General features: G+C 49.7%; 1 protein-coding gene across 1 annotated transcript in view; it reads right to left on the bottom strand.

The window, feature by feature from the left end:
* The window catches only part of GRAMD2A (GRAM domain containing 2A), a 69,204-nt gene extending 52,032 nt beyond the window's left edge, over window positions 1–17,172 (bottom strand). The window contains exon 1 of the mRNA XM_077828311.1: window positions 17,089–17,172. The gene's annotated coding sequence lies outside the window, so the exon portion shown is untranslated. The remainder of the gene's footprint in view (window positions 1–17,088) is intronic.
* Between the last annotated feature and the right edge of the window lie 3,694 nt (window positions 17,173–20,866).

The following is a 20,866-nucleotide window of genomic DNA, read 5'->3' as shown; positions in this document are numbered from 1 at the left end:
TGTCTTATTATCTATCCCTTTCTTAATGATTCCCAACATTCTGTTTGCTTTTTTGGCTGCCGCTGCACATTGTGGATGGTTCCCTGAAAATATCCACTCAATGACTCCAACTTCTCTTTCTTGAGTGTTAACAGCTAAATTTAGACCCCATCATTTTATATGAATAGTTGAGATTGTTTTCCAATGTACACTACTTTGCATTTATCAACATTGAATTTCATCTGCCATTTTGTTGCCCAGTCACCCAGTTTTGTGAGATCCCTTTGTAACTCTTCACAGTCTGCATTGGACTTAACTATCTTGAATAGTTTTGTATCATCTGCAAATCTTGCCACCTCACTGTTTACCCATTTTTCCAGATCATTTATGAATATGCTGAACATTAATGGTCCCAGTACCGACCCCTCAGGGATACCACTATTTATCTCTCTCCATTCTGAAGACTGATAATTTATTCCTACCCTTTGTTTCCCATCTTTTAACCAGTCACTAATCCAGGAGAGAACCTTTCCTCTTATCCCATGATGGCTTACTTTTCAAAAGTAAATTTAAATTAAATAAAAAAATTTTTAAAAATTATATTTCTTTTAGAAATCTAGAACGCGTTATGTGTTTTGGTGTAATTTGCATTATCCTTATGTTAAATTTGCATTATCCTAACAAAACATTTAATTTATTCATATCCCTTTTATACGTTGCAGGTCAAAGTGAAAATGAAAAGACAAAAAACAATGCAACAATTTTTCCACTCAAAGGCCTCAAAAACCAACCAAGTTGAAGAACACGTCAAAATCCAAGAATATATCAACATGTCATCTGAAGGTTCAAGTGGTGCATCTACATCCAACCAGCCCGAAGCACAAATATAGCTACTTACTGAAGAAACAGTGTCTCCAAAACCTAAAGGCAGTTCCCAATATTTGTTGGTCAAAGTGTTCCCATTTATTAAAGTTATAAAAGATGGCTACTGGTGTACCTCTTGAAAAAAAGCTTTCCAATGCTATAACTGGTAAAAGCGGAGGAGCTTGGTTTGTCAGACCAATCAGCAAAGCCAATACTGACAAACTATGGGAAAGGCTGCAAAACACCACACCTCTGGAGCGTGTCAGCATGCAGAAAGCCTTATAAGCCCACTTTCAAAGCCAATTTTAGAAGTACTTAATGAGGCTCTTAAGAATGCTGGAGACACAACACAGTTCATGCAAACAAACATGGCTGTGGCATCATACTTTCTATTTAAGCACGAGATACCACACACTACAAACTGGAGGTCAATGTTAAGTGCATTGTCACTTGTTCATGCTGAAGTTGAACACTGGTTCTGAACAAGACCAGCAAATGCTCACTATCTTTCTGACTGGCTAGAAGCATGTGGTGCAACAAAAAGACTCACCAGTTGAAAAAGTGAAGAACTCTCTCACTACATTCAAAAAAATTTGCATACATGGCTGATGAATGCATCAATGCAAATGGGCATCAAGTATTAAGTCATTGTGTACGTTATCTTGATGTCAGTGGTAGGCCAGTAGATGCATTTCTAGATGTTCAAATTATAGAAGACACATTGGCTGCATTTCTGACAACCCACATCTTAGAAGAGTTAAATGCTTTTCAGATGGACCCCAGACAGATGGCTGCTTGTGCATTTGATGAAGCTGCAAACTTCTCTGGAAGACATGGTGGAGTACAAGCTTTGTTCAGAGAAAAGTATAACCCTAATATCTCTCCTATACACACTGCAGAGGCCATCTACTCCAACTAGCACTAGTACAAGTTGCAGACGCTTTAAAAAACATTTTTAAAAAGCTGTAAATTTAATGTCTTCATTATATTTTTTCAGCAAGAGTCCAAAAAGACTGAATATCTTGGAAAATACAGAAGATACACTGGAACTGAAGTTCAAATTAGTCCAACCTGGGAAAACCTGCTCGCACTCTCATGAGCAATCCTTGGCTGTTGTCTTAAAATTACTCCAGCCATTATTACTGGCTTTTGAAAGTATCTACTAAAATGGGATGGATCTAAGTAGTGAGGCTGGTAGATTACTTTTGCTACTACTTCAGAGAAAATTATTGCTATTCTCTCTCTCTCGTAAGTCTACCGTTGAAACCACTTGGGTTATTAAACAATGTCATCCAGGCATCCGCTACAACAGTAGTAGATCTTTGTCTAGCAATAGAAGCTACATTTGGATCAGTCAGAGAGCTATCCATTGAAAAAGTACTGGAAGAAGCAAAAACTTCAGTCCAGAAGTTGACTAATGAAGGATTCAATATAAATGCCGTAAGTGAAGAGGACAAGAAGTGTTTGTTAAGGCAACTGAAAAAATACACAGACTTGATTCTTAAAAATCTACAACAGTGACTTCTAGATTCTACTCAGCCTCTGTGTAGCTTTTACAGATCCCTGTCCTATAAAACACCGACAGCTGAGCGGAGTGAGGCACTACCAGCAATGGGGCTGCCATGGGATCAGGACAGAATAGAAAATTCGAACACAGAGCGGAATATCCTACGACGAATGAATGAAGATTTCACTACTACTTTTTTTTATCGTCACTAGTGGCTCGACCTGATCTTTGTGCTATGTTTCCTGGACTGAAAGAAGTAGGAATTCATCTCTTGCTACTCCCAGTCACAACAGCTACAGTTGAGCGTTCTTTTTCCTCATTGAACAGAATTTTGTGTTCTGAAAGAAGTCGCCTTCTGCCTGATCATGTGAATGAACTAATGAGCATATCAATTGAAGGAATGGAAGCACTGGACACATGAGAAGCCATCAAAGATGAATGCATTGCATTCAAGAAGTTCATTAACAGAGTTGTGCAAAATTATAACAAGAAACCAAGAAGGATGTAGATGCAGTGCTTCATAGAAGGCTTGAGTAGTCAACTTTAATTTAAAAAGAAGAGGAGGACTTGTGGCACCTTAGAGACTAACAAATTTATCTGAGCATAAGCTTTTGTGAGCTACAGCTCACTTCATCGGATGCATGCAGTGGAAAATACAGTGGGGAGATTTTATATACACAGAGAACATGAAACAATGGGTGTTTCCATACACACTGTATCAAGAGTGAGCAGGGAAGGTGAACTATTATGAGCAGGAGAGAAAAAAACCTTTTGTAGTGATAATCAAGGTGGGCCATTTCCAGCAGTTGACAAGAACGTGTGAGGAACAGTGTGGGGGGTGGGGGAGCGAAGGGGGAATAAACATGGGGAAATAGTTTTACTTTGTGTAATGACACATCCACTCCCAGACTTTATTCAAGCCTAAGTTAGTTTTACTTTGTGTAAAGTAATAAATAAAGACTGTGTATATAAAATCTTCCCACTGTATTTTCAACTGAATGCATCTGATGAAGTGAGCTGTAGCTCATGAAAGCTTATGCTCAAATAAATGTGTTAGTCTCTAAGGTGCCACAAGTACTCCTTTTCTTTTTACAAATACAGACTAACACGGCTGCTACTCTGAAACCAAATTTAATTTGTGTGATGATTTTGAAACATGAATTCAATCTAACAGAATGGTCATGAAACATTTTTCAGTTTTTACTATGGTGCCAAACAGCCCACTCTCACCCCTCATCGGTCCTGACCCCCCTTCCCCCCATTTCAATTCCTGAGGAAAACACTGGCCAAGGAGCTCCGCATGATGCCCCCACATCTCCTATTAGCCAGGAACCATGGCCAATGGGAGCTGCAGGGGCAGTGCCTGCAGACGGGGCAGTGCACAGAGCCGCCTAGCCACACCTCTGCGTAGGAGCCAGAGGGGGGACATGCTGCTGCTTCCAGGAGCTCCTTGAGGTAAGCACCGCCCAGAGCCTGCACCCCTGATCCCTTTCCGCACCCCAACCCCCTGTCCCAGCCCTGATCCCCCTCCCACCCTCCAAACCTCTTGGTCCCAGCCCTCCTGCACCTCCAACCCCTTATCCTCAGCCCCACCCCAAAGCCCTCACCCCCAGCTGGAGCCCTCACACACACACCCCTGTACTCCAACCCCCAATTCCATGAGCATTCATGGCCCACTATACAATTTCCATATCCAGATGTGGCCCTCGGGCCAAAAACTTTGCCCACCCATTTTAGAGGCTACCTAGAATCTTGATCCTATGTCCCGTCTCTCACCAACTCCAATAAAAATATAACCGGAGAAGCACCTTGCAGCCAGTGCTGCATTTTCAGCAACACACTGGGCTTGTTTTTAAATAATTTTTGTTACTACGGACACTTAACACCCTCTTACTACCATCTCTGCAGCAGCCACTCTAGTTGCCGAGCCCCTCAGCATCTCACACACCACAGACAAGCTTACAAGTGCCACAGATTGATGGTTCTTGTCTAGTTGCCCCATACAGCCATGTTCTTTTGGAGCATCTCTTACAGGGGGGTAAGATGAGTCGCATGCCACTGCCAATGACGTGCCCTGGTTCTCCAGAGTTTAAACTCACTGGTTTTTCTCTAGTCCAAAAGTTTCAGATGGCAGCAGAGCCAGTTACAAAAGAACCATTCTTGGAATCAGGATGCTGGGGATTGGAAGCAGAGTGTTCCCTGTAGACCAGTGTCTACTGCCTAGTAACCTTGGCCAGCTCTCTCTAAACGGCTCACATTCTCTTGCACTCTCGCAAGAAAGGAAGTTGATTTTTTTTAATTTTACTTGTCTCTCCCACGGGCTAGAACGCTCCATGTACTTCCCTCTCCTGGCTTTAAGGAGCTCGGCTGCTACCTCCACAGACCACAACCAGCCTTCCATGGACTGGCTGCAGCTGGAGCAGACACGCTAGAATTGAAACGTTTTCTTTAAGCCAGCCTGATAGACCGAATTCTGTAGGTGGGTGCTGCTGCTGAATGCCTCCTCCCGGGACCGGAGCACAATCAGCTGCTGAGATGAAGCGCAAGGCGAAAACGTCTTAAATAGACAGATCCAAACCTTAAAAGGCTTTCCAGCTCAAAGCCAACACCTGGAATTGCAGCCTGGGCAGAGTCTATGGCACAGACCACATGACCACCACGAGCAGAGTACGTTCCAATAGCCTGAAGCCCGGTGGTGAGCAGAGCCCTCCAGACAGCAAGAGGGGAAGGAAGCATCTATGGCTACTGCCGAGAACCAAGGAGCAGCTGGATAGTCACAGTGTCCCCATCTCAACCTGCAGACGTCGCTAACAATCAATGGATGTGCCCTCGACAGAGGGAGCAGGTCTCACTATCGTCAGCAGGGGGCAGCCATCGGCCTGCTTGATACAGCTCAGTACTACATCGGTCCCTTCTGCAGACCGAGGAAGCCCAAGTCTTAACCCTCTCCCATATGGCAGCCCCCACCCTTCCCCTAGGTGCCTCATTGTCACTTCCCTTCTCCAGCCAGGAAACACCCCTTCCCCTAGCCACGGATGCAGCTCGCGGACACAGTCAGCGGCCAGTAAGTGCCACGAGAGATGGGGATGGAGGGCCGGGTCGGGGGGGGGACGGACGGACACAGAGCCCCGATTCCTGAATGCCAGGAAGCACATTTCTGAAGGCAGCAAGAGGAAGGAAGCCGCACACTGCAAAGGACGAAATGCTGAGAGAGGACTGATTGCAAACTCCTTGGAGCAGGGCCCTTTCCCAGCACAGTGGGGTCCCAATCCTGACCAGGGCTCTGGGCCCTGCTCTAATACAGGCCATCCTCAACTAGTAACGTGTCCTGCAAGCCCCTAATCTCCGTCTGGTGGGAGAGCGCAGCCTGAGTTAACCTTTGCACACCTCAGCCCAGTCACTCAAAGCAAGGCCGGGCCAGGCGGTTTCAGGAAGTTATCCCAGTCCAGGGGAACTGGGGCTACAGAGTGGGCATATCCACAGGTAGAGCCTTCAATCTGGAGGAGCTCTGCCATCGGGCATGGCGGGTTTCATGCAAGGCAGGTAACCGATTCCCAGGCAGTCAGTGATGTGCGGGGGGAGCAGGCAGAGAAGCAGTTGCTCTCGCTGCCAGACTGGGTCTTGCATGCCAGCAACAGGATCCCATGCTCGACTCTTTCACTGATGAGGCCCTTTTAGCTCCTGGACAAGTTCAAGAGTCATGTGAGAGTCCCAGGGGCCAGTAACTAGGGTGCTGACCCCCAGGCGATCAGCAGCCCCCCCCAGCAGCAACTTGTGCTGCCTTTGCCTAGAGCGATCACCACTGGGCTCGTGAACAAAGCTCAGTTAGAAGCATGAGGTGGCCCTCGCCAAGAGGCAATGACTGGGATTCAGCCAGGAAGGAGTGACCAAGCATGTTACATGCAACTTGTCCCCCACCCCAGGAGCCCACCCAGCAATAGGGCACTACCATCTCTCTCCATTCGGACAATGGGGCCATCATTGGGCACCTCCCAGAAGAATCAGCCATGAACCCGCAAGAGGACAGGGGTCAGAATTTCCCTTCCCACTTTCCTCAGGGCCATTAAGGCTTTAAACAAAAAGTTCCCTTCTCCTCAGCTTTCCTGTTGTGGCTGTGGAGCGCCAGGCCGAAGAGGTGATGGAGTTCAGAAGAGGGGCCAGGTTTGCGGTCCCTTAGCTTCTTGGGTGCTAAACGCCAAGTTCCAAGGCCTTGGCCCTGGAGCCAGGAATGCCCCATCTCTGGTTCTCACTAGCTTCTGGCTTTGACATTTGAAAAAAGGAATGTCAGGGGAGGGTCGCCCAGCTCCCTCTGAGGAACCTCGGCCCAATTCTACAGGGGGTTTTGGAGACCATCCTCCACAACATACCAGTAAGGAAATCAAGACACACAACCAGGAGGGGACGTCTCCAAGGCCACACAGCCAGTCCGTGATGGAGCAAAGGAAGAGAGTGAGACTCCCAGTTCCTGCTCTAACTGCTCAGCCACACCTTGCAATAAGGTGGGAGAATCCTACATTGGGGGGGGGGGGAGGGGAGGGATGGACACCCCAAGCACTGCACAGGGGCAGCAACTGTGTTAACCAGCTTCCCAGAATTTCCACGGTCTGCCAGGAGGCAAAGACGCTGATGAATTGCCGAGTCACTTATGCCTTCGGGGGCAGGGTTGCAAATTTCCGAAGATCTGTTTCAGCACTTCTGCAGCAGCTAAGAATTCATTATGGCCCCAGGCCACCTCTGTAACTAATTGTCATTTCCAGGTGATTACTGCATCCATCCTGCCAGGACAGTAACATGCCTGGAGATACAGCACTAAAGCTATGGGGCCTCTGGGACAGGAATCGATCAACGTGCCCCCTAGCTTATGCTCCACATGTCTTTGCCACTGCAGTAAAGTAAGGCAGTGAGAGGGGCAGCCAACACTTTACTGGGGCAGGAGGACTTCTCGGTTCACACGAGTTCAGAGACCACAACCCCACCCAGCCTCCATAGTCCTTCAGGAAGAGGAATGGAAGCAAGGGGGGGGTCCCTTGCCACCTGTCTGACAGCCAAGGGGGCAGTATCAAAGGGAGAACCTGCATCCTGGTGTTAAAAGCACAGCGAGCCTCCAGAGCTGCTTTCAGCCACCTACGCTCTACCTCCCTCTGTGCACTGGTCCCTCTCCGGCTGCCGCTGAGCGCAGCCTGGAGTGTTTGTCTCGTTAGGAGACCAGACTGGCTCTGGGTTTACTATTTGTAATTCTGCAAACAAGAGTCTAACAAAGCAGCTGCCACGTTCACAGCAAGCAGCAGCTGAGCCAACTATTCCCCTGACATTTTGCCAGCAACGGAGCTTTCCTCTTAGATCTTAGTGCGTATGTTCAAGGGGCATCACGATCCAGTGAGAGGGCACTGCTCAGCAGCCATGTCCTCTAGTCCCAGCTCTGCTTCTGACCTGCTGCGTGGCACTGGGCAAGTCCCCGCCCCATACTGTGCTTCAGTTTCCCCTCCCACCCTTTGCCTGCCTTGGCTTTTTCGATTGCAAGCTCTCCGGGGCAGGGACAGTCTCTTGCAATGTGACCACAGTGGAGCCCTGTTCTCACTTAGGCCCTCTGGTGCTACTGTAACACATGACTGGCCCAGCCCTCAGCCTTGAGCCCCCTCCTCCCTGTCACACGTGACAGTCGATTTGGCAGGAAGATCTGGCCAACGGGGGTAACAAGCACCAAACACATGGGTAGAGAGGTGCAGACTGCCTTCAGCTGAGCGCCACGTGCCTGGGTAGCAGGAGCACCCAGAGGGCCCGGTGGCAGCTGTCCTCACCCACACCCACGGCTCTCTCCTCCCTCAGCACAACCAGTGGCAGCAGCCAGGAATTTGCTTTAATCCTGAATACACCCAGCCACATGCCCACGTGGTGTAAGGCCTTGCTGGCCCCACTGGAGTTACACCACTAACTCAGCTGGCCCATCCTCTGCAGCATTCCCCCCTCTTCAGGATCCAGGGTACCACAGCCACCGGAAACACAGCGTCAGGGAAACCTACAAGGAACCCTTTGCTCCCAAACACTCACGTCCAGGGCGGCAGGAAAAAACCCTTACAGCTGGGGTTCCACTCAAATATGACAACATGTAAAAGGCAGGACCTCAGATCCCTTCTCCCCCCACCTCCCTTTATACAGGCACCGTTTCCAATAAGGCTGGGCCTGAGTTGGCTGTTTGCAGGGGAAAACTCAGCCAGGGACTCCAGGCATTGCTGGAAAGAGGCGCTCCACTTCTGTATACAACACCTGCCAAGCCACTCTAGATCCCACGTGGTAGCTGACATGGAGCAAGACAAGGCCATGCCACAGAAGGGTCACGGTCCCTCCTCAGCTGGGCAGGATTCGTGCCTGGGCTTGGAGATGCCTCCAAGGCAGGACAAGTGGAATACGTTGGAGTAGGACAGTTGCATTAAGGCTCTGTCTTCTCCCTGTCCCCATCCAGAAGCACATTACCCCCAAGAGAGGAGGCACAGATCTCCAAACCAATTGCATGTAGCTATTCACTGCTTGGACAAGCCAGGTCACTGGGGGGGGCACTCCACTCGGAGGATATACTTACAATATGGAGAAAGACAAGGGGGGTGAGGGAATATCTTGAGCTCTGCATGGCTCGAAAGCTTGTCTCTCTCTCGCAACAGATGTTGCTCCAACAAAAGATATTCTCTTACCCCCCTTGTCTTCCTCCATATCCTGGACTGACATGGCTACATCAACACTGCATACAAAGATATGCAGGAAGGCTTTCCCAACCTGAGAATTAAGCATACCACCATCTGATGTTATCAGTCCCCAAGTCCAGTCAGAACTGAGTGCCATGTATTCCTAGAACACTGAAGAGGGAAGGATGAGGCTTAAACTAAGCCCCACATTTCCCAAGAACTGAAATATCATCCAGATTAGGAGGGCAACAGCTGTTCGCCTCGTACTTCGGAACCCATCAGCATGTCGCTCTCATGGTCAACAGAGCCCAGCAGCCCGCGAAGCAGAGCACCATCACTGTCCCAAGTCTGCTCAGCCAATTCTACCCCCAGGCTCTTGACTGACCAAGACCAGGCAAGTAGCCAGGGAATTTATGTCAGTCGGCTCTCACTCAAATTCCAGTTCTGCTGTCAAGTTCCTGCTTGCATAGGGGGCTCCTACCATCCCAGGGCAGGGATGTGGCCACCTCAGCAGAAGAATTTACACAAAGATACTTCTCCTCTCTTCTGCACCCACGCCCATGTTCAGTCCAGGGCTAGTCACACTGTTAACTAGGCTTGGAAGGATTCGATTTTTTAATCGGTAAGTGTCAATTTCACCATACACACACAAACCAATAGGAAAATATTTGCATCAATAATCAAAATGTACAGCTAGGCGAAGAAGAAAAACGCTGTTTGAGAAGCTGTTAATGTTTGACTGAAGGCTCTTTACTTTGTGTATTTTGACATGGGATGTTGACAATTTGTGTGTTAGCCAGGAGAACACTTCAAATGTCATTACATCGTTATTGCCTCACCGCCCCTTCGTTTTCTGCAACTGTGAAAATTTAAAATTAATAAAAATAGGAAAAATGCCTAAAGCCCAGAATTTTGTGCAACTGTGTAAATTTAAAATCGATAAACAAACAGTCTCTGGATATCAAAGTATGAAAAGATCAAAATCCTATTCTGCCACGCATAGTATTAACAGTGAATATAATGAATACCTGAGATCTACCTCTGTATTAGTTGTACTCCAGATTAGTGATCGTGACAGAATTTCGCTCATCTCCTCTAGGTACAATTGAGAACTATACTTTGAGTACAGTCTTTCAACCAGTTGTGCATCCACCTTATAGAAATTTTATTTAGACTATGTACATTTCCCTAGTTTGCTTAGGAGAATGTCGTGCAGAACTGTGTCAAAAGCCTTACCAAAAATCAAGGTATATCACATCTACTTCTTCCCCGCTACCCAGCAGGTCAGCAATCCTATCAAAGGAGGAAATTCAGTTACTTTGGCATGATTTGTTCTTGACAAATCTATGCTGACTATTCCTTATAACCCTATTATCCTCCAGGTGCTCACAAACTGATTGTTTGATAAGTTGCTCTAGTATCTTTCCAGGAACTGAAGTTAGTACCTATCTTTAAAAAGTCAGCATATGTTTTCTCTTCTCCAGGCTTCTGGGAGCTCTCCCATCCTCCAGTAGTTCTCAAAGATAATTGCTAAGGACTGCAAGGTTGCTTCAGCTAGTTCCTCATGACTAGAGAGAAACATGCCATAAAAACACGCTGCAGCCAGGGCAGAACACACACAGCGTGAGGAGTAACCCAAGGGCGGGCCTATCACAAAGCACAACCTGCTGGCTGCAGGGACCCCAGTGCCGCTGACAGCACGCAACAGGAAGCCCTTATCAGGCTCATTAGCGTGAGGTGGGAATGCATGGGGGGGATGGAAAACTCACAGCTACGTGAACTCTTGCACCACTGGCCACACGCTCTGCCCTGTTTCAGAGTAACAGCCGTGTTAGTCTGTATTCGCAAAAAGAAAAGGAGTACTTGTGGCACCTTAGAGACTAACCAATTTATTTGAGCATGAGCTTTCGTGAGCTACAGCTCACTTCATCGGATGCATACCGTGGAAACTGCAGCAGACTTTATATATACACAGAGAATATGAAACAATACCTCCTCCCACCCCACTGTCCTGCTGGTAATAGCTTATCTAAAGTGATCATCAGGTTAGGCCATTTCCAGCACAAATCCAGGTTTTCTCACCCTCCACCCCCCCACACAAATTCACTCTCCTGCTGGTGATAGCCCATCCAAAGCCCTGAAAGCCAACCCACATTAAGCCAGAGGCCAGGCAGGAGTTGCCTGCCATGCTCACCCAGCCCAGGCAACAGTAACACAAACGCTCATGAAAGTAGGGCTCAGCAAAGGGGGTTTAGGGGGGTATTTATCCCCACTGCTGTTCAGGAGGCTCAACTCCTAGCTCTCCTGGGGCACATCCTGATCAAAGACCCATCCTGCCACTAAACACCCCACACTGATGGAGACAAGGCATCACAGTGGCGATTGCACCATGCATCCTTCAACAGACATGTCGTACTCTAGACTTGCAGGGGGACTGGCAGTCCTGAGGCTCACACACGATGGGAGCATCAGGGCAGCCAGACAGGTACAGAGGATGCCAGGAGCCAGTGCAGGTAGAAAGCCAGGCTGGGGACAGATTCCTGCCATTTGGAGGAAGTGGCCATCCCAGGTGGGAAGCCCACGGACTGAGCAGAAGAAAATCAAGAGTGAGCACTGGGAAAGAGCATGGCCCATTGTGAAGCTGGGACATTTGTCTCAGGCTGCTTGCAGCCACCACAGATACTAGATCTCTGGACCCCATGAAAGCCCTAGCACCAGGAGACGGGTCAAAAGCGGGGCTCCCTTCTCCCACTGCCCAAATGGAGATTTTATTATATGTGTTTCACACACTGGCATGCGGCTCTGAGGCAGAAGCATCCCGGGGACAGTTTGGTAGGCAGTTTCCTCATGGCTTGTCCCACAAAAACAGCAGAGCCAGTGTCCCCGGGTCATCCATGTACCACTGGAGGTCAGGAAGCTCCTAGCTCTCCTGAAGCACTGGGACAGTGCATCAGCCTTTGCTCCAGCCAGTCTCACAGTCACTGCATCGTGGCGCCTGCCAGGAGCCAGCGTTCCTGTGGAAAGCCACGCACACACTGCCCACTCCTCACACCAGTACACCTGGTCACATAGCCTCCCCAGCCCAAGGACAGGCTGATTCTGGGTGATCCCCATGCAGAAGATAAGGTGTATTCCAGTACAGAGGGTTTGCACAATGTAAAGGCTGCCCATTTATCCTCTGGGGAGAGGGGAAGGCTATGGGTGAGGACGCTGGAGAGGAATTGCCACAGCTCCTGCACTGCCCCCAAGTGGGCCACTGAAGGGTGGTACTACAAGGTTTGGGATCGGGCTGAGCTGCTGACCCTCAAACTCTGTGTAAGCACCCCACAGGCAGCAGCTGTGGCTGGATTCCCAGTGAAGGCCAGGTGAACTCAGGCTCATGAAAGCAGAGCAAGTTTCACCCAGCGCGATTTCCATGCTCAGTTTGTCATTTGCCACCAGCTCTTCCCACACCTCATGTCGTGTCCTGCGCAGGCGCTGTTCTAAATTCTCCACCTCGTTGCTCTGCTCAAATGGACCCCCCCCCCAATCCGATTTCCACACCATAAAAACCCAGCAAAGGGGGCTACAGCATCCAAAACACAGCTCCCCACCACACACACACACACCGGGGCAAGAGTAAATCAATCAAATGCAGTTCCCCACTGTAACCTCTGCCCTGATTGCCTGAAACAGCACTAGGTGCTCAGAAAACTAGGTTACAGGACCAGGTTGCATGGTGCTCAGATGCGCCAGGCCTTCAGTCTAACCAGCTGACAAAGGCGCAGTGCCAAAGAGGAGCATAATTAGGAGTGCAGTGTCCGTGTTTCTCTTCCAAGAAACAACAGCGGAGCATGCTGACCTGGAGTCAGGAAAGCAAAACCTCAATTCTGAAATCAGGTCCTTTCCCTTTGGCAAAGGGTCTCAAGTCCCCTGTCTGGTCCCCATGCAGTGTCCTCACTCACCAGCCAAACAAAACGCCAACCCTACTTTCTCCCCTTTTACTTAACAAGTGTCCCCAGGCATCCATATAACAGCCTAGAAATAGGAAACAAAACGTAAATGTCTAAGCTCCGTCACATGCTCATTGTGCCACGTCTAGTCAGATTGCTGCTACAATCACCAGGGAGTGGGGACGTGAGAATCACCAACAGTAAGGGTTAGACATTTCTATGACAATCACCAAGATGTGAACACTCAGCTTGGGGCTGGGTTAAGGAAGTTACATTTCAGGAAGGGAGATCCCAAGAACAAGAGAATGCTCAGGAGTTGTTCAGCCCAGTGTTTCAGAGATAGCTCTCTGGTTATGGGCTGAGCCCACTGCCCTGTTTCTTTAAATCACAAGAATCCAGCAGACGCCCTGGATTAGGGACTGGTTGAGTCAGGCAGCTCTAGCTGGTTGGCCACAGTCTCAAGAAGGTCAGTAACAATCACAAGTAATTATCATCTGCTGGCTGTTTGGTAGCCTGCATGCTGTGGGTCCGGTTCCTAGTGGCCACGTGTCCATACTGGCAATCTAAGCAGCAAGACCAAGGACACACAAACAATACAGAATGAAGCCGTCTCTTCCCTGTGTTCCCTGTGAACAGGGTGAGGCACAGTGGGCTCTCATCTTCCCTGCTAGCCATGTTCTAAGTGTCAGGCAGTAGGATTAAAGGCACTGAAAAAGGTGAAGTCTAGATAGCTAGGAAAGATGCCACGTGTTTGGAAGAAGTGAAGCCAGGCAGTCAGAGCGCATCTCAGAAATCCAAGCCCAATGCAGCAGCACCAGCATCCCTGTATATATATATATATATATATATATATATATATATATATATATATATATATATATATATATATATATATACATACACACACACACACACACACACACACACACACACGTATATATCTACCAACGCAAATAAACATTCCCAATCCAAGAGACTGCTCAGCCTGCTGAAAGAATTAACATGCACCAGGACGGGGGGAGGGCGTTATTCAGATGCTCATACTAAAAAACAAAGAATGAAATGTAATAAAGCAAAACAAACAGTGCAGATCCTGTTAGTGCTGAGATTCAAAGGCAGGCCTGGCCTTGCTTTACTGGAAACACCAACTCCGTTTCCCAACAAGAAACAGTACGGAGCTTCATTAGTTCATTAGCATATGGAGAAAGCGCCAGCAGCCTGGTGAACGATGCAGTAGCATGGCTGATGAGAGGCAATAAAATGGAGAAAAGAGAAAGTGTGGGGAAAACTTTTTGTCCCAGCTAAATAAAAGCCTGCTTTTCCCTCTGCTTTCCCAGCGTATAACCCTATGCTCCGCAACCCAGTTTACAAAGGGACCTATGAAGCTCATCAAAAACACAGAGTTTCTAACACCTGCCTGGAAACATTCGCACACAAAAAGCCTGAACGTGTCAGCAGCAGAATACTGCCTGCTAATCTGCCAACGTGTCCAGCCCTGTTTAGAGTTGCAGAGCTGCGAACATGGCAGAGACAGGCTTCCGCAGTCCTGCTCTCCAGGACTAAAGCTCAACTGCTGCACACAAAGCAAGAACTGTGTAGGGAGAAGTCAGAAGAAACCACAAGTTCTCACTGACTGCCCTCCTCCTCCTTCCCAGTAATTCATTTCTGTCTGATGCAAGCTTTGGTGCTGGCACCAAGACCTGTGTGGAATTGCTCGTGGCCATCTGCACTGGCAAGGGAAAACTCCTCATTCCCTCTCTTGCTCTCTGGATTTACAGAACCAGCTGCACCAAAACCCAGCGCTATGCAGCCCTTTCTAAGACCTGCCTGGGTTTTGTGCCCACTCTGTTATTCAAGGGGGCACCTGCATTAAAGCGGCTGGAAATCTTGAAAATAAAAGCAACAGATGGTGGACTCTCTCCACCCTATCAAGGAGTCGCAGCCATTGCCCCCATTTCAAACCTACCTATACCCACCCTAATCTCCCCCGTTTGAAAAACTGGCAAAAAAGACCAGTCTTGCAGCATACCCAGAGTGTGCCACTGAACCAATAGGGAAGTGAATTCCAAAGTCAAAGGGCCCGACCTTACTGCAAATATTCTACTCACAATTAAACTACAGGAAACCAAGCCTGAAGTAGCCCTTAGGGCATAGGAGCAATTGCCCAGTAACCTCTGGGGTCCCTCAGTAAGAAAGGAGCAGAATCACTCAGTGACTTCATCTGCCCCCTATTAGAGTCACCATACATAGGGAAGGTAGCTAATCACTCTAAAGGAAGGGATCACCAGGAGGAGAATCACTCCTAAATACCAATCACTGCCATCTCCGAACCCCAGACTGACTGGAGTCCAGGAGACCTGAGGATCCAGGTCCTAACAGAGCTGCCTTGCCACCACTTCATTAATAACAGGGAACTCAGGACACAGCAATAGTTAGAGAGCTGGGCACCATCAAAAGGGTTCAGTGAGGAAGGATCTTTAAGAGAAGCAGGCATCTCTTCCTCCTGAAAAGAGGTGTTAACAATGAGCTCCAATATCCCAACGCTTTCCAAGTGATTTTCACCAGCCAGAAGGAACATTGACCTAGGACTTGTGGTTTACATCCCAGTTCCACAGGGCCTCCAGAACCTCAGCAAGCAACCCCTGGCTGAAACTCAAGCAGAAAAATTCATTGTTTGGCCCTCAGCCAGAGACACAACTCCGCTCTCAGACAGATAGACAACTCTGTCCTCCTCAAGCAATCTTCATGGCAAAGCATTTGGAGAACTCCTAGCTGCAGGCAACCTTTAGCTCTATTACAGCTGCAAAGAGCCTAGATTAACCAGCTTGTGAAGCCCAGAGCAGTTCTAGAGATCGGAAATCTCCAGAGGCTGTAGCAGAGGAACCCCCTTCTTCACCTCCTGCACAGCTCCGGGCTGGAACTGCAAAAGCCCTGTGTTCAGTCAGGCTTGGAGAGACACTTCTGCAACTAGCAAAAGAGCCTCTTCCCTCCTGCTTCATCTGTCAGAGGTCAGCACCACCTCACCCTGGGTGAACAGGGTATTTAGCCGCTACTGTATGGATAGCAGCAGGTAAGAGAGGAAGATATGGTCCTAGCAGGCTGCGTACCGGCTTCCTCAGACTCGTTCCATTAATTTCAGAGAGCAAACCAAGAAAATAGGCCCTTCACCTCAGCCTCAAATCAAACAGCAACAGCAAGTCAGTGGCAGGGTGTGACCTCACTTCCCTGCCCCAGCACAGCAATAACTGGGTGACACATGTGCCATGAGAGCTACAGATCCTGAGTTAACCTCACAGTATCCTCGTGCGTGTGGACAGAGCGATCGGCCTTGGAGATTCCAACCTAGGAGAATCGGGGACACTCAACTACAGACTCTGCCGTAGAAGGGAGCAAACTCATACCGAGCAGGCACACTGCTAGGTATGGCAGAGTCCGTCCGCACTACAGATCAGCTACAACCGACACCACCTCACCATCCAACGCCCCCCCCCCCCATAAGCCAGCAGATGCCATCTGGGCTGAAGGCCCCCTACACAGTAACAAGATCCATCTCTGTCACTGCTGCAAAAGGAGCATAAATGGAAGAGTGGGTCCCTGCCAGCAAACCCCCCGGGACATGTGCCAGGAAGTCCAAGTGGAGTCTGACAGTACAAAGGGAGCATTCCTGGCATTGCCTGGAGGAAACTTCCCTTCAGTCCCCTGGCACACAACACAGCAGCCCAAATATGCTGCTCTCTGAGGCCTGGCTATACTATCTCCCCACTTCCCTCTTATCACACCCAGCCTGCGCCCTTGCCTGATCCACCCCCTCTCCTCCCCAGGGCCCACCCTAAGCCCCCTGCCGGACCCAGCCTGCGCCCCTGCCCGATCCACCCCCTCTGCTCCCCAGGGCCCACCCTGGGCTCCCTGCCGGACCCAGCCACCAGCCTGCGCCCCTGCCCCATCCACCTCCTCTGCTCCCCAGGGCCCACCCTAGGCTCCCTGCCGGACCCAGCCACCCAGCCTGCGCCCCTGCCCCATCTACCCCCTCTGCTCCCCAGTCTGTACCGCCTGCCTGGCCCCCCCACCATCCTCCTGCACAGCCTGATCCCTCCGCCCCCCAGTCCCGCCCCCTGCCCGGCCCCGGTACCTGGGCGGCGGCGGCCCCGCGCTCTGCCCCCGGCTCGGCGCCGTCACCCAGCGACTCGCTCCAGTTCCAGCGCCGGCCGCTCGCTCTCAGTTCCCACCCAGCGACCTCCCATTGGCTGCCGGGAGCCCCGCCCCTAGAGCGCTCAACTTCCTCCGGATTCGCTCATTGGCTGCTTCAGGCCTTGTCCCCAGAGCACCGCCCCGTGCCCAGGTGAGGGGCGGGGCCTGGCGGGGACATCTGACCCCCCGGTGATAGCCCTGCTCCTCTTGCCCAGACCCCCGCCCCGGGCATTTCCCGCCCCAGACACGGGCATCTTCCCCCTCCTCCTTCCTAGCCCCTCCCAGCACCTCCCCCCCTGCCTCGCGCATCTCCCCCACCCCTTGCCCAGCCCCCCTCAAGGGCATCTCTCACCCCGCCCCTCATAGCCCCCCCCAGTCATCTCCCCCCTCACCTCATAGCCCTCCCCGCATCTCCCTCTCGCATCTCCCCCCTCCCCTTGCCCAGCCCCATGCATCTTCCCCCTCCCCTGCCCTGGGCATTTCCCACCCTTCCTCTCATAGCCCTCCCCCTCCCCACAGACATCTTCCTCCTTCCCTTGCCCAGCTCCCCCTCCCTTCATAGCCCCCTCCCCTTTTCATGAGGTGTTGGCTGGCTGATCCAAGCCTGACATGGGGCCAGCCAAGAGCAGAATAAGTCCCTGCACGAAGGGGTGTGTGCTGCCCCACACTCTCTAACCTGAGCGCAGCAGGGCTGATTAGATTAATGAAGATTGGGTCTCTCCTTTCCACCAGGATGGCAGCACTGGTATCATGAGAGCAGGGTCAGATTCGCTAGTCCCGATTCCTCACTGCCTTACTCTGTGTGTAGTCATTTTCATTGTGGGTGTCAAACAATACCAACTGGACTGGGCCCTGTTTGACACCCTCTGAGTTCAGGAACACAAGACACAGGATGGAGGCTCTGGCCCGCTTTTCCAATATGTCATTAAGGTATTTATTTTGATTAATAAAGCATAAACAAGTGCCCATCCTATGCTCTGGGCACCCTTTGCATCAGTGAATTCTGCCCACAGCATCCCATGGTAGGGTGTACACTTAACTCTGATGCTATCTACCTGTGTGTGCACTGGCCCAGGGAATCCAGTAACCCCCCTCCACCATAATGAAACCCCTGCACCCCTCAACCAGCTGCCTCCCGACAGGCCTGGCAGAAAAGATCAGTCTTGGTAGCTTTGCACTTAGCATGCCAACATCCAGGCTGATTGTGAAACACCCTCATGCAAGATATTTATAGGGTGCCAGTCAGCACAGGGCCCAGGCGCTAAATTACATGCTGTAGCACAACTTTTCATAAAGCCAGAGAACCAGCATCACTTTCATTTTCTTACTTGTTCCATGGATCTTGCAGTGCCCTCCACAGATTTGTACCGAGTGCCAGGATCCCCCTGAGAGGAGACATCTGGCTTGTGGTGGGGGTCGAGACAACCGGCCAGTGTGTCTCAGCAATAGCTCAGCCTGGCTGCCTCTCTCTTTTCTTTAGCTCTTTCTTCCCCAGCCCAGTGGTGGGCTCTTTGTGTGTTGGGGGGGGGTGCATCCGATGAAGTGAGCTGTAGCTCACAAAAGCTTATGCGCAAATAAATTGGTTAGTCTCTAAGGTGCCACAAGTACTCCTTTTCTTTCTGTTTACTTGCAAACCTTCCTGGGTACATGCGGACCAGCCCTGGAAGAATGTCACAGGATACTGGAATCCATCTTAAACCTGGTGCTTTTCCATTTAGAAGGAGGAGTAGGGACCCAGAGACACACAAGATTCCTGCCTTATGCCAAAGATATATAAGGGGGTGGAACAGAACAAAAGGGGCCAGTCATGAGAAATCCCCCAGTAACTACCTGAGCTGGAACGAACAAGAACTGTACCAGGGGAAAGGATTGGGCCCAGACTAGGAAGGAGTCTAGTCTGTGCAAGAAGCTTATTGGAACATCTCTGAGGGTGAGATTTACCTGTATTCAGTTTCTTAATGTATTAGGCTTAGACTTGCATGTTTTGTTTTATTTTGCTCGGTAACTTACTTTGTTCTGTCTGTTATTACTTGAAACCACTTAAATCCTACTTTTTATACTAAATAAAATCACTTTTGTTTATTAATTAACCTGGAGTAAGTGATTAATACCTGGGGGAGCAAACAGCTGTGCATATTTCTCTGTCAGTGTTATAGAGGGTGGACAATTTATGAGTTTACCCTGTATAAGCTTTATACAGAGTAAAACGGATTTATTTGGAGTTTGGATCCCAGTGGGAGCTGGGTGTCTGGGTGCTGGAGACAGGAGTACTTGCTGAGCTGTTTTCAGTTAAATCTGCAGCTTTGGGGGCATGGTTCAAACCCTGGGTCTGTGTTGCAGTAGGCGAGCATGTCTGGCTCAACAAGACAGGGCTCTGGACTCCCAAGCCATCAGAGAAAACGGACTCAGAGGTAGTGTCAGCACATCAGGTGACAGTCCCAAGGGGGTGTCTGTGACCAAACCTGTGACATGGGGAGCTCAGATTCCAACACTGCAAGCAAAAGCCCAGGTTCTGGGCCCTTTGCCTGTAGCAGGGCTGAAAAGCAGCCACTCCTTCAGAAAATACCCAGCATAGGTGGTATTATAGGAGAGACCCCCCCCCATCCGTGGCTCTTATCTAATGCTTTTCATCAGCCAATTTCAGAGCTCTAGAACATAAGAATGGCCATATTGGGTCAGATCAAAGGTCCATCCAGCCCAGTATCCTGTCTGCTGACAGTGGCCAATGCCACGTGCCCCAGAGGGAGTGAACCTAACAGGTAATGATCAAGTGATCTCTCTCCTGCCATTCATCTCCACCCTCTGACAAACAGAGGCTAGGGTCACCATTCCTTACCCATCCAGGCTAATAGCCATGAATGGAATTAACTGCCGTGAATTTATCTAGTTCTCTTTTAAACCCTGTTATAGTCCTAGCCTTCACAACCTCCTGAGGCAAGGAGTTCCACAGGTTGACTCTCCACAAAGGAGGGCAGTACAATTATCCCCATTTTTACAGGTGGGGAAACTGAGGGACAGAGCAAGGACATGATTTGCCCTTGGTCACTCAGCCAGCCAGTAGTAGAGCTGGGATTAGAACCTAGGACTCCTAAATCCCTGCCTAGTGCACTAGCCACTAGGCCACACTGCCTACCACACCTATCAAGGTAATGGAGGAGCCATGTGAGGCACTTCACAGGTGGAGGCAATAAACTTCTGTGTTATTTCCTGAGGTGATATCATGGCCCAAGCCAGTGCCTGGAGTAACATACAATACTGCACCAGAACCAAACAGTGGAGCTGTCCATGCCATGAATGCTTTCCCCATCCCTCATTTTGCAGCACAAAGTCCTTTCTAAGCTACAAGAGGCAGCTGCCTTTGTGAGAGCCTGGCAGTATTGCAGGAAACAGCAAAGCAGACACCTGAATCATTAAAAGATCCCTTGGCACTCTTTGCAAGAGTAGGTGCTGTCCCTACGGCCCTGGCCAACTTCTAACATGCCTAATTATGTTGTACCAACCTGGAAACACTCTGCCAGTCGACGTTCCCTAGAGTTTCAAATCAGGAAGTTAATAATCCCATCTCTTCCTAAGAAAGGGAACAAAAATACTCTGCTGCAAAAATTACTTGTTACTGTGTGCTGTTCAATAGGTGCCACGTTCCACCTCAGAAATGGCTGCAGCATTTTGCCCAAGTGGGGACTGCAGGCTGTAGCCCTGAGGTTCTGTACAGGGGTTCT

The sequence above is a fragment of the Eretmochelys imbricata genome, chromosome 10 (genome assembly GCF_965152235.1).
Source record: "Eretmochelys imbricata isolate rEreImb1 chromosome 10, rEreImb1.hap1, whole genome shotgun sequence".
In the NCBI taxonomy this organism is placed as follows: Eukaryota; Metazoa; Chordata; order Testudines; family Cheloniidae; genus Eretmochelys; species Eretmochelys imbricata.
This window is presented reverse-complemented; position numbering and strand designations above follow the sequence as displayed.